We start from the raw sequence: 14107 nt of genomic DNA, 5'->3' as shown, positions 1-14107 counted from the left end.
TACTAATATAGAGCACATTCTTTGTGACAGGTGTTGAACCCAGCACAATCACATTATGTTTTCTCAGGAGTTCTTTAAGTTAGGTAGTTAAAAGTATCAGAATCTAGAACACTAAATCCACTGTGAGTGTAGAACAAAGTCCCAAAACCCAGGTTTGTAAATGACCCAGGTTTTGGGATGTGAAACAAAAATTTTTAAAGGGGAAATTGAGTGGTTTATTTAAAACTCTGACCACCTTGGAACTATTTGAAACTCTGTGTCCCTTTTAAATTTTGTTGCTTCTGAGTTAATAGGTAAGATTATATCAAAGAAGAATAGGGTAATAGGAAATAAGGGAGAGGATTTGAAACCTAAAAAGTATCAGCTTCAGAACTTCAAGAATGCTGAATTCCATGTCAAGTCCCAGCACCCTGCCCCTTAAGCCTTTGGTGAGGCAACTGCATTCACAAGGATCATCTCTGTTGCAAACTGTTGGAAATCAAAGCCGTGTTCAAGGCTCATTGCTCCACCCCATGACCTGCCTTCAGCTCTGTGTGCCATTTCCTGCTCCTTGTGGGGTCTGAGAACCCTGGAATCTCTAAGCCTTTCCAAGGAGCAATTTCATCCTTGGACACTCTTATGGCAGCAGAGACAGAGCAAGTGATATCATTAAAATGGATGCAATGGGTGTCTCTTGCTCTTTTTTTCTTTTTTCTTTTATTATTTTATTTATTTACTTATTTATTTTTGAGATGGAATCTTGTTCTGTTGCCCAGGCTGGAGTGTAGTGGTGCAATCTCGGCTTACTGCAACCTCCGTCTTCTGAGTTCAAGCAATTCTCATGCCTCAGCCTCCTGAGTAGCTGGGATTACAGGCATGTACCACCATGCCTGGCTAATTTTTGTATTTTTAGTAGAGACGGGGTTTCACCATGTTGGCCAGGCTGGTCTCAAACTCCCGACCTCAAGTGATCCGCCCGTCTCTGCCTCCCAAAGTGCTGGGATTACAGGTGTGAGCCACCTAGTACAGACTTTTTGTCTTTTTAAAAGAAGACATTGTTACAGACATGAGATCATTTCTTATTCTCAACCACCAATGACCTGTGTGCTGAACAGCAGAGACTGAATTCCCATTTCATAGATGAGAAAACTGAGAGTTGCTCAGAGTCACATAGCTCACAAGTGGCTGAGATGGAATGACAGTTCAGGTTTCTGTCTCTACTCTTCTCCCAGGCCGGCAGGGGCAGGGGCAGGGGCAGGGGCAGGGGCAGTTACGGTATCATCACCCATGAAAAATAATACCCACAGGGGATCATTTCCAAACCTGGGTTTTGTGACTTTTGTTCTACACTCACAGTGGATTTAGTGTTCCAGATTCTGATACTGTTAACTACCTAACTCAAAGAGCTCCTGAGAAAACATAATGTGATTGTGCTGGGTTCAACACCTGTCACAAAGAATGTGCTCTATATTAGTAAAAATACAAGACCAAAAAATGGACTGGAGGGTCCTGGGCATGTGACAGGAAGGAAGATCCTGCCCAACCCCTGGGGATCAAGGGAGGGAGCCCAATCTAAGGATTTGCTCTGAAAACGATGTAATTTCAAAGCTTTAGGAGGTATCTTGATATTGCTAAGGGTGAGACCTGGGAAGATGTCCCTTCAGTTTAGCAAAACAGTTGGTGGGTTTTTTTTTCCCCATCATTATTACTTTTAACGAAAATTAGGTTCAGATAACAATTCGGTCCAATAACAGGGCCAATAATAAAGGTTGCTAACATTTATTGAACATTTACCATGTGCCAAGCACTGTTGGAGTGTTAGATTCCTGAGGCTACCACAGTAAATTACCACACATTGGGTGGCTTAAAACAACAGACATTTATTCTTCACATTTCTGGAGGCCGGAAGCCCAAACTCAAGAGTGGGCAGGCCACTGTCCGACCTGAAGGCCATTCTCCCACTGGAGCTCTAAGGGAAAAGCAGAAGGTTTCTCTCAGCTTGGCTCCAGGCGTTCCTTGTCTCATGGCTGCATCACTCCAATCTCTGCCTCTGTCTTTTTTTTTTTTTTTTTTTGAGATAGAGCATCACTCCGTCACCTAGGCTGGAATGCAGTGTCTCGATCCCAGCTCGCTGCAACCTCCACCTCCCGAGTTCAAGTGATTCTCCTGCCTCAGCCTCCCAAGTAACTGATGCTACAGGTGCACGCCACCATGCCTGGCTAAATTTTTGTATTTTTAGTAGAGATGGGGTTTTGGCTTGTTAGCCAGGCTGGTCTCAAACTCCTGGCCTCAAGTGACCCTCCTGCCCAAGTGCTGGGATATAGGTGTGAGCCACTGCCCCCCGCCTTCTGCCTCTGCCTTCACATGGCTTTCTCTGTGTGTCTGTCATAAGGACACTTGTCACTGGATTTAGGGCCCACTCAGACAGTCCAAGATGATCTCATTTCAATATCCTTAACTTCATCTGCAAAGGCCCATTTTCCAAATAAGTTCACATTCACAGGTCCTAGGGATTAGTATGTGGACATATCTTTTGGAGGGGGGGACTGCTGTCCAACCTATTATGGTGGCTTATGTGCATTATATCATTGAATCCTCAAAGGGTGGTTGCCCTGTGGAGTAGGTAATATCATTACCTTGGTTTTATAGATGAGGAAACTGAAACTCAGAGGTTAAGTAACCTGCTCAAAGTCATATGGCCAGCAGGTGGCAGAGCTGAGATATGAAGCCCTGCAGTCTGGCTCAGGGGCCTGTGTACTCGGAACCATCATGCTAGTCTGCCTCTGTGTGATGCGTGAGAGAGCTATCATTCTGGGTAATTAAAAAAACAAACAAAAACTCTCCCCCAAACCCAGGAATTTGGAATCTTCCCTTGGCATGTAAGAGGATGGGGGCAAGGAATCTTAGAAAGGACAGAAGATGTGGTCATGGAGATGCAGCTCTGATAGGAAAAACAGATGCAGCCTGGCCTAAGGGGAAGGACAGCTCACAAGAGACTCCTCTGAATCCCAGCTACTTGGGAGACTGAGCTGGAGGGATTGCTTGAGGCCGAGAGTTCAAGACTAGCCTGGGCAACATATGGAAACCCTGTCTCTACAAAAAATAAAAAATCAGCCAGGTGTGGTGGTGAGCGCCTGTAGTCCCAGTGACTCAAGAGGCTGAGGCAGGAAGATCGCTTGAGATTGGGAGCGCAAGGCTGCAAAGAGCTATGATCATGCCACTGTACTGCAGCCTGGGTGACACAGCAAGACCCCATCTTTAAATAAATAAATAAATAAACTCCTTTGAGTGTTGTGTGACTGAGTGTGTGTGTGTGTGTGTTGGCATTCAGCACCTCTGGAGCAGCGAGGGCTCATACTGGATGTGGTGTCGGTTCCTGTTGTATCCTGGGCTGGTATTATCTCACCTTCATCTGCCACCCACAGCAGGCAGGGATTCAAGGTAGGCTGAGGAAGGGAGTAGGAGCTGGGGGAGTCACATGAGGGGTCCTAAAAGAAGACCACAGCCCTGGGAGGGTAGCCCTGGGAGGGAGGCCCTGAGGATGGACACCTCCCAGGAGTCTCTGGAACTTAGGAACAAAGCAACATTTTCCACATTCCTCTGGGATGAGACTGGAGCCATTTCATTCATTCCGCTGTTAGAGTAAAAGGGTCTGCAGAGGCCTGCAGGGCCCAGGTGGTCTGGGCCACAGGAGGTCGGAGAGGTCACCTGAGATGTGGAGGGAGGGCAGTCTTCCCATACTCGCTGACAGAAACCGCCCCGTCCACAGGAGAGGAAGCAGCCCCTAGCAGCTGCCGTCCTGGTGCCAGCCAGCAGTTGCAGCCCAGGGAGGAGGGAAAGCTGCCTTCCCCACCCATCTCTTTCCTCCTCCCAAGGCTATTCTGGGAAGGAGGGGCTGTGAGGACTGAAGCTGGGGGCGTGTGAGGGACAGAATTTGCCCAGACTTTCTCTGCTGTATCTGACATATTGGGTTCTTGTTTCTCACCCACACTGTTGGCCTCCAAATGGGAAAGTGCCCTTGGCAGAGACAGGGACAGCCTAAGGAAGGGCCTGCCCTGTCCCCAACCTGTCCTGGCTCCTCTGGCTGGGTTCTGACTAAAGCCTGCACCTAATGGGAGTCACTTGGAGTTTTCTGGGAAAGAGAAAATGAAACAAGGTATCTTAAGCCCTGCAGGACCTCACAGTCCTACACAAATGCCAAACGACTATGGCCACTGCATCAAGGGAGTTGAGGGTCAAAGAGACCCAGTCACTCTCTCACTCTGGTCCCTACACCATTGTCCTGCTGACCTGGTTCTTGGTGAAACCTGGTCACTCAAGTCTACTCCCGGCTGTGCCTTACCCCAGTTAAAACAAACCAAGGGCTGGAGAGGAGGGGACAGCAGGTGACAAGCTGACATCCTGAAGGCTAGCAAATGGGGCTGGTGGGGTGAAGAGGTCTCTTTGAACTTACCCACTGGAAGCATTTCATTTTCCATGACTGCTGCCCAGGCCTCGGGAGAGAAAAATTAAGCAGACATTTTTGTGGGTGGCAAAGTACACAGCCTGTTGGGGGTGATATGATGAGGGTGGTGGCAGAAACCTGGGGCAGAGATAGAGCTCTCCAAATATTCCAGGTGCCCCTTGGACTCCCCAGCCTCCTGTGGTGTTCAGGTCAGTCAGGGGGCTAGTTCTGGCCAATGGACCATGAACTGAATGATGTGTGTTGCTTCTGGGTTGAGGCAGGTAAAAACCAGTGTGCCTTTTCCATACCGCTCTTCCTCTGTTGCAGGAACCCTGGGGACCATGTGGTCCAGATAGCTGGACTGCAAGATGGAGAAAGGCTGCCTAACCTGCACTGGAATTTTCCTGAGGGTGAAATCCACCTTTATTGTGCCAAGCCACTGAGATTTGGATGTTTGTGGCTGCTAGGACTAATTACTTAGATTAATGCAATTGCTTATGTCAATGCAGCTCCTGGAGTTATCCAATATCACTTGCTTTTCCTAACAACCCCAGGAGATCATTTCCATTTTTCCCATTTTACAGGTGGGCAAACTGTAGCAGTGACTTGCCCCAGGTCACGTAACTAGATAGAGAGGAAGCAGATGACACTGTGGAAGGTAAAGTGCAAGTGGAGAGGTGGCAATAAGGGTGAAATGAAGAGGGCCCCCCACTTCGTGTAGAGAGCCAGGCAGGAGGTCAGGTCGAGGTGGGGAGAGAAGAAAGGAAAGGAGGGAGTGCTTTAAGGAGAATCTTGACTCCTTCTCCCTCCATATCCTTAGCCTCAAGGCAGACTTGGGACCCTTTGGAGTTGAGGGAGTGCCCTTGTGTGAGGCCCACAACACCAGGAAGGTAGAACCACGCAAATGTCTTTGGGGATTCATGTACCTGGTGCTTTGGATAGGCAGGCAAGTGGTAATGAAACCACTGAGACTGCATAAAACATGGTTGAAGGGAAATGGTCAAACAAATGCTGTGCCCCAAAGCTGCCCTCATTCACCCAGACTGGCATTGCTCAACCTGGTTTTGAGCTCCTCTTTGAAATGTGAACATTTACCAGCCACATCCTTTATGCCACTTAAATGCTGGTTCTGTTTTTCTCTTTCTGTATTGTTTTTTATTTTTGAACAGATTACATATATAGTTAAAGTATTAAAAAAATCTAAAGGTATATACAGTAAGAGGATGCTCTCCCACACATGCCCTCTGTCTGTGCAGTTCCCATTGCACCTCATAGGCACCCACTGTGACTAGTTCATTATTTCCATTCAGATTTTATTTTTTGACTAGGTAAGATAATTGAGATATGCATTATTTTTATCCTTGTTTTTCTCATGAATACTGACACACTATACTGTATCTTGCTTTTTTCACTTAATACAACTTGGAAGTATTTTATACAATACTAAAGAATATCAAGATCATTCTCTGTCATTTCAGTAGATGTATGGTACTGTAAGGATGTACTGTAATTTATTTAACCAGTTTCTCATTGATAGACATTTTGGTTGTCTCCAACGTTTTGCTATTATAAATAACAATGCAATGAACATCCTCTACATATGCCACTTTGCATATTTTCAAATATACCCAAAAGTGGAATTGCTAGGTCAAAGAGTATATGCATTTTACATTTTGATGATACAAAAGTGCCCTCTGTCAGGGTGTGTTGTGGTAATTTCTTCCCCCTACCAGCAGAGTATGAGGGTGCAATTTTCTTTTACTTTTTCTGAGACAGCCTGTTGCCCAGGTGGAGTGTAGTGGTGTGATCACAGCTCACTGCCGCCTCAACCTCTTGGTCTCAAACAATCCTCCCACATCAGCCTCCCTAGTAGCTAAGACTACAGGAGTGTGCTGCCATGCACAGCTAATTTTTAAAATTTTTATTTTGTAGAGACCGTGTTGTGCAGGCTGGTCTCCAACTCCCGGGCTCAAGCAACTCTCCTGTATAAGCCTCCCAAACGGCTGGGACTACAGGCATGAGCACTGCGCCTGGCAGAGAGTGCAGTGTTCCGCAGTTTCACCAATAGAATGTGTTGGTGTTCAAACTTTCTGACGTTTATCATTGATAGGAGAAAAGTGAAAAAGATTTATCTTACATTTTTAATATCTTGGGTGAGGTTGGAGAAATTTTCAAATGTTTAAAGGAGATTATGTTATTCTTTTTATATACATATAAATTACCTGTTTCTATTTTTGCCCATTTTTGTACTGTGTTGTTAGTCATTTTTCTATTACTTTTTAGGAGCTTTCTAGTTATTATAGAGACCAGATCATTGTCAATGAGATAAGTTGCAAATGCTTCTTCCTATTTTGACACATTTGTTTGCTTTTTTAAAAACATTTTCCTTGGGTGTTTTTTGTTATCTGTTTGCCACATAGAAGTTTTTGATTTTCCTATAGTTGAATCAGCCTTTCTTTTTATAATATGGATAGGCTGTCATTAGAAAGACCCTCTTTATGCCAAGGTTTTAAAAGAATTCTCCCATATCTTCTAGTACTTTTATAGTTTTATTATCTTTTAAGTCTTTGATTAATTTTGAAGTTTCTAATTGAGTCCCAGCTTATTTTTGTCTAGCTTGCTACCAAGATATTCTGATCTCATCTATTGAATAATTGACTTTTTTTTTTTAACCAATAATTTGAAGTGCCACTTTTATCATAACACCATCTTGTATTATTCGGGCACATTTCTGGTATTTCTGGTATTTCTGTTCTGTGCCGTCTGTTAATCTATATATACGCCAGTGTCAGAGTTGTTTCAGAACATTGAATATGTTTTCATGTCTAGTAGTGCAGGACTCCCCCATTTGTCTTCTTTTTCAAGGTGACTAGGCTATTCTTATTTGCTTATTTTTCCATATGAAATTTAGAATCAGATAATCTAGTTCAAAAAAATACGTTGGTATTTTATTGGAATTTCATTAAATTAAAACATTGAGGAAATATTGACCTTTTTTTCTTTTTTTTTTTCTTTTACATTGAGTCTTCCTATCCAAGACCTATAAAACTTGACTTTCCATTTGTTTGAGACTTCTTTTTTGCCTCTCCATCAGTTCTAGTTCTATTCCAGATGGAAGGCCTTCAGGACATGGAAACATTCCCAGATCTGCATTGATTTTTAGCCATTCACATTAACAGCAATAACTAAGGGCCCTGCTTGGTTCCCACTCATCTCCCTCTGAGCCAAAGCTCACTTGCTTTGACCTCAGGTGATGTTTGGATTGGGGTTTGTGGGGAGAGGGTAGGGTCTGTCACCAAGACATTGAAAAAGAGACGAGGGGAGGGGACCTCAGAGGTGGGGAGAGAACACCATCTGTGTATCCAGAACTGAAAGTCGGCAATCTGGGACAAAGATAGAAAGACAGAGGCAGGCGCGGAGGCTGTGGGTTACCAGGGAGGCCTGCGGGAAGGAGGGGAGGAAGAGAAACCAGGAGGGGAGGGCAAAAGCAAGGTGTGGGGGAGGAGGAGGCCTCTGAGCAGGACAGTGGTCCAGCAAGGCCCAGGAAGCAGGTGCAGTGGGGACAGATGAGACTGTTGGTCAGAAGGGACAGAGAAGGGAGGATGGACAGGCTTCTCAACACTTCTCTTCCCTCTCACTTCAGCTCCCCCTCCCTAAGGAGACTGCAACCTCTTCAAAGGCTAGGGAAATGTCTTCACTTTCAAATTTTTTCTTTTTTTGTAAGAAATAATATACATCTGGAAATGCATAAACATATAAGCACAGCTTACTGAATGGTTACAAAGTCAACTCCTTTGTTACCACCACCAAGTCCAAGAAACGGAACATTGGCCAGGCATAGTGGTTCATGCCTGTAAACCCAGCACTTTGGGAGGCTGAGGTGGGGAGGATCACTTGAGGCCAGGAGTTCAAGACAAACCTGAGTACTTTGGGAGGTGAAGATGAGAAGACCCCTTGAAGCCACCAGTTCAAGACCAACCTGGGCAGCAGAGCAAGATCCCATCTTTACAAAAAATTTAAAAAAGTTTAGCTAGATGTGGTGGTGCACATCTGTATTTCCAGCTCCTGGGGAGGCTAAGGCAGGAGGATCTCTTGAGCCTAGGAGTTCTAGGCTGCAGTGTGCTATAATTGTGCCACTGCACTTCAGCCTGGGTGACAGAGTGAGACCTTGTCTCTTAAAAGAAAGGGAGAAAGAGAAGGAAAGAAAGGAAGAGAGAGAAAAAAAGAAAGGTGAAACATTTGCCAGTACCCCTGAAGCTTCCCTCATGTATCTCCCACAGGTAACCATTGTTCTGATCAGAAGAAAATTGCTTCTGATAAAGAAAAAAGTATGTGTGTGTATATATATATATATTTCATTATTTATTTACTTTTTTTTTTTTTTTTTTTGAGATGGAGTCTCGCTTTGCCGCCCAGGCTAGAGATGCAGTGGTGTGATCTCGGCTCACTGCAAGCTCCGCCTCCCGGGTTCACACCATTCTCCTGCCTCATCCTCCGGAGTAGCTGGGACTTACAGGCATCTGCCACCACGCCCAGCTAATTTTTTGTATTTTTTAGTAGAGATGGGGTTTCACCTTGTTAGCCAGGATGGTCTCAATCTCCTGACCTCGTGATCCGCCCGCCTTGGCTCCACAAAATGCTGGGATTACAGGCGTGAGCCACGTGCCTGGCCAATTTATTGGCTTTTTAAATTAGAGAGCTAGACTCAAAGGATTAGAAAGGTTGACAGTTATGTTTTGAGTTGGGGAAAGTAGGAGAGAAGGGATGTAAGATGAGCATGGGCTTTGGCGCTAACAGATTATTTAAAATTTTCATTCTTACAAGAGCCATCTAGGTGACCAGGAAGTTACCTCTCTCTCTGCATTTGGGTCATGGAGATTGAATGTGATGGTAAATGCGAGGTGCTTAGCAGAGTATCTGGGGCATCTAGCTGCTCAACAAATGTTACCTCTCCCCAGAAGAGTCTGAGGGACAGGGCAGTGTCCAGGAAGGTCCGGCACCTGGGGAAGGCACTGAAACAGGAAAGAGGAACAGCTGAAAGTTGGGCTGAAGGTGTCCTGTTCCAGGAGTGGCAAGTGATCGTCGGTGGTTCAGGGAATTAGGGCTCTGGGGAGGTGCTGAGGACCAATGCTTTCCTGGTTTCTGAAGAATCAACTTCAGGCAGAAAGACGTAGTCCCTGGACACATTTGCAATGTGCAAGGGGTACTGCTGTCCGGGCAAGTGGTAACCATGTGTTTGTTGTTGAGTAGCTGATGAGATGCAGTCCCCTAATGAGAGAAAGTCCTGTTTGAAGGCTCAAACTGAGATTCTAATTCTAATCAGCATTCTAATTCCAATACATTTGGTAAAATAAAAACAGCTGTGAAGAGAGCCAACAGAAAAGACAAGGGCTGCGTCCCTGTCCTTGCCTTTCAACCCTCCAGCTTCTGGAGATGCTGGCCATTTCCATTGCATTTCCTTTCCTCCCTTCCTTTTTAGACTTGCTGGGGAACATGATACCTGCCCACAGGCCTGTGCTCAAATCCCCTCACCTGGGAGCAAACCCCTGACTGATGCCCATTCTCTTCCGTGGCTCTATGCTGGCGTCTTTCATTTCAGACGGAGTCTGTGGCAGGACCGATCACACAGATGCCAGCCGCAGGGATGACAGCGGGTCTGTTTTCAAGAGACTGGGCTGTGAGCAAGTCACAAACAAAACCAAAGTACACGACCCAGTGCCCCAGAGTACCACTTTTCACCTACTGATGGGTTTGGCCTCTATCCTCACTGTTTTTGTGGGTCAGCAGAGAAGTGTCCACTTATGTAGGATATAATTTTAAGAGCTCCAAAAGGCCCAACTACCCTTTGGCCTAAAATAGAAATTCTCTTGTAGGAGACGGGCCTTCGGCTCAAGAAGGCTCCTGTCAAAAAGCAATAGCTCACTAGGTGTAGGGCAGCCCACCCTACCCACTACCAGGCAACCATACCCAAGCAGGCTTTCTTGGGGAGAAGGCAGGCATGGTAAAGCGCATGTTACCCCGGACAGCTGCCTTCCATATGGAGGCAGGTGCAGGAAAGATCTGTGGCTCTGCCTGGGAGAGATGGCCCAGGGGAGGAAGTTTCTAGTGTGTAGAGTAGTCTGTGGAAGCTGGAGTGAGAAATTCAGAGAGGCGATAAGACCTTAATCTCACTGAGTTCACGGTCTTGGTCAACTGAGAGTGGGTTCAAGGGTAGGTACACATTGGTCCAAAAATTCCTGGCATGAATAATTCATTTGTCATTCCTCCAGTGCTCTCCTATTATTCGATGTTCTCCAAGGGAAGTGGAAATCGTGCTTCCACCTCCCCCAACACAGCCCACACATCAGGAACAGGGCCTAATAATCCTCTGGAAATGCTCCAAGTTGGAGGGCAGGGCAGTCACTTTGCTCACTTGAACATTCATTGGGGCTGGGGCGAGTCTGACGCATGCCATTTTCTTATGCTCTCCAGTTGACGAAGGACCCAGGAACATGGTTTTGCTCTGTTCACCATGGACATTAATTCAATGCAGACAGCCTAATGAGGCTACGTCCTTCTCTGGTGCTGTAAAGTACAACACTCTCAAAACAACGGTTGTTTCTGTACTTGGATCAGTTGATAAGAGGAAAGTAAATTCATCAAGCAATAAAAATATTTATGGTTCTCAATATTTCGTATGTGCAAAACTTTGTGCTATGTATGGCGGGGAAGCAGAAGGAGCATAAACTGGGGAAACACATGCCCTACTTGTTTGGTGCAGTCCTGGCTTGCACCTGTTGTACTGGTGTAATTCTTACTGCCTCCTTTTAGTCTTAGGAGCACCCTGGCTCAGACAATAAGTCATATGTTCACCCTCAATATAAAAATGCTATTAAAGGCCGGACAAGGTGGCTCACGTCTGCAATCCCAGCACTTTGGGAGGCTGAGGCAGGCGGATCACCTGAGGTCGGGAGTTCAAGACCAGCCTGGTCAACATGGCAAAACCCCATCTGTACTAAAAATACAAAAAAATTTAGCTGGGCATAGTGGTGAGTGCCTGTAGTCCCAGCTCCCTGGGGGGCTGAGGCACGAGAATTGTTTGAACCCAGGCAGCGGAGGTGGTAGCAAGCTGAGATTGCGCCCCTGCACTCACTCCAGCCTGGGTAACAGTGAGACTCCATCTCAAATAAAAAAAAAATTTATACTATTGGAGAGCTCACAATCTAGTTGGAAAAAACAAGCAACTCATGTTTTTGGAATGAGTGAGGTGAGAGAAAGCTGGACTGCAGTTAGGGAGTGGCATATTGATATCCACTGGTTTCCGAAGACTGAGCAAATATTCTTTTCTCCTTTGCTCTTTAGGTGCCTTCAGTATGAAGCAGGTGCTCTCAGCAGTAGATCCAGATGGCACAGCTGCAAGGCATCACACACTCCATCCTGTTGGCGTATGTTGGTGACACCCTTTGGAAACACCCCTAAGGTCTACGGTAGGAAAGATGCCCCCAGAGTGGCACAGTGCAGCACCCTGGGTCTTGAGTTTGGAAGGGGCTGAGGCCATTGTCTTACTCCAGTTGTTCACTCTCAGGTGGGAGCTGGCAGGTGGCTGCTGAGGTTGACGGACATGCCTTGTTTACCCTCATGTGCCTTGGGACAGGTTTATGCCACAGAGCAGTCCTCCGTAAATGTGGGCTGAACCAAGACACATTTAATGATCTCCTAATGTGAGTCCCTCAGAGACCTTTAATGAAGACAGTCTGACCCGGTGGTTCTCAACCGTGGTTAGAGAGGCATTTAAGAGGATTCATGTGCGTGAGGCTAGAGAGGCATTTAAGAGGATTCATGTGCGTGAGCCCCTCCTGGGTGTTGGCATCAGTATCCCTGTGGTGGAGCCTGGGCATGAGTGGGATTCTAATATGTGGGCTGGAGTTGAAACCTCTGGTCTTTTCTCTCATGGACCTGTAGACTCTGTGGTGATGGGGAGGTCAGAACCTCCTTGCAGGCCGGTTCCATGTTGGATGGCTCTCACGGCCTGGGGTTCGATGACTTCCATTTGTTGGGTTCGCTTCAGAGGTGCTTACTCTGGCTATAGAGAACAAATTCAGGCTATAGGGCCTCTGCTGGGGGCAGGTTGCAATACTGAGAGTTGCTAATAAGAGGGGAGGGGCCTCTCTTTGGGAGAAGATGTGGTTGACAGCAGGAAGGGAATGGGATGTGGCTATATCGTCCCCTTCAAAGCCCTCACTGAAGATCACCATCACCTGATTAAAATGTTTCCATCTTGGGCCTCTCCAGCAGGGCCAAGGGCAGGCCAAAGGGGAGCTGTCAGGGAGTGTGGGTCTCAGACTTGGCCTCACACTTAGGCCTTCTGAGGACTGGTTGCACAGAGATGAACCTTGGGACTAGCAGGGATCATGAATCAGTTGAGAAAGAGAGCAGGGCTGGTGAAAAAAGGAAGAAGTGGAGACAGACAAGAGCACATCTGATTCCAGGAGAGGTCTTAGGGATACTAATAAAGGGAGGTTTCTCATATGAAGAAAAGTGGAATTTGATAAAGCCTTTTGCACAAGATGAGTGACAGAATCCATAGGGGAGGAGTAGAGCAGACAGACAGCAGGCAGAGGAGGTGCAGGGCACCTTTTAGATGGCATGAGGCACTGCATGGCAGGCCCAGGCTCCTGCCTGAGAGAGGGGTGTGTCTGGGCGTCAATAGTTCCTCTCCCCAGCTATGAGAATGAGACTTCCAGATAGGCCCAGCAAGGCAATGATGTGGTGGGGCAAGAAGGAAAATCTAAGAACCTGTCCCAGTGTTTTGATTGGCTTAAAAAATTTATTGCTCTAATTCCCAAAGTACCCAGGGAGCTGCTTCTCTCTACACTGTATCATTTCACTGGTGGGAAGCAAGAAACAGACGGTAAAAGCAGATGAATTTAGATTGAGGGATTTTGGTTCCCCCTAACCTGCTCCTAAAAGTTACCATTAAATCTTGTATGCTGGCTTTTGTTCTTGAGCCAAACAATCGGGTGTCCAATCCCTGCTCAGTTGCTTCTATTTGGATGGCCTTGGGCAAGTCTTCCTACCTCTGAGCCTTGATCTTCTCAGCAGTGGACAGCAGGGCTGTGTGAAGCGTGAAGACAATGTGTGTACCTGGCTCTGTGCCAGTCATGTCGTCAGGCTTGGAGTCCTCCAAGCTGGTGGCTGTGAATATTGGCCTGAGTAATAATAGGAAGCGCTGCCTCAGTGCTCACCAGGCATCAGTAGTCCTGTAGAGCAACATCCACACCGCAGTCCATTGTCGCATCAGCCCATTTCACAGATGAGGAAACTGCCATACAGAGTAGCCCACTGGAGTACAGAGAGGCTCTGTATCTTGCCAGTGTGTGGCAGAGCTGGGATCTGAACCCAGGTAGGCAGCTACAGACCCCATGCTTGCTATATAACCTCTTTCCACAGATAAAATTTATATCAAGGCTAGAAGTAAACCCTATCCCTCCTTGCCCTGTAAAATTGTCACATTGACAGTTTGCCGTGGAGACCTGGTCCTCTCTCCTGGGCTGGCCGCTTTTCTGTATGTGTGATGGTCTAGATACCCGGAATCCTTCAACTTCTCTACCGTGGTGCCCCTTGGCTCCTGCATGCCTCACGTGCATTGAGGCCCCCTGATTGCATCTTCTTAGCAAATCCTCCGGGCAGCTGTCTTTGAATCAC

The 14107-nt window shown here is 46.5% G+C and overlaps 1 long non-coding RNA gene across 1 annotated transcript; it reads right to left on the bottom strand.

Annotated features, from left to right (window-relative positions):
• Positions 1–1839: 1839 nt before the first annotated feature.
• Positions 1840–13607, bottom strand: LOC139363178 (uncharacterized). The gene is made up of 3 exons (XR_011623125.1): positions 13480–13607; positions 4433–4472; positions 1840–1948 (listed from the first exon to the last, which is right to left on the bottom strand). It is a non-coding gene; the product is annotated as an uncharacterized lncRNA (long non-coding RNA).
• Positions 13608–14107: the final 500 nt, after the last annotated feature.

Source organism: Macaca nemestrina, chromosome 5 (genome assembly GCF_043159975.1).
Source record: "Macaca nemestrina isolate mMacNem1 chromosome 5, mMacNem.hap1, whole genome shotgun sequence".
NCBI classification, from domain to species: Eukaryota; Metazoa; Chordata; class Mammalia; order Primates; family Cercopithecidae; genus Macaca; species Macaca nemestrina.
The sequence above is the reverse complement of the archived record's forward strand: the minus strand, read 5'-3'. Positions and strand labels throughout refer to the sequence as shown.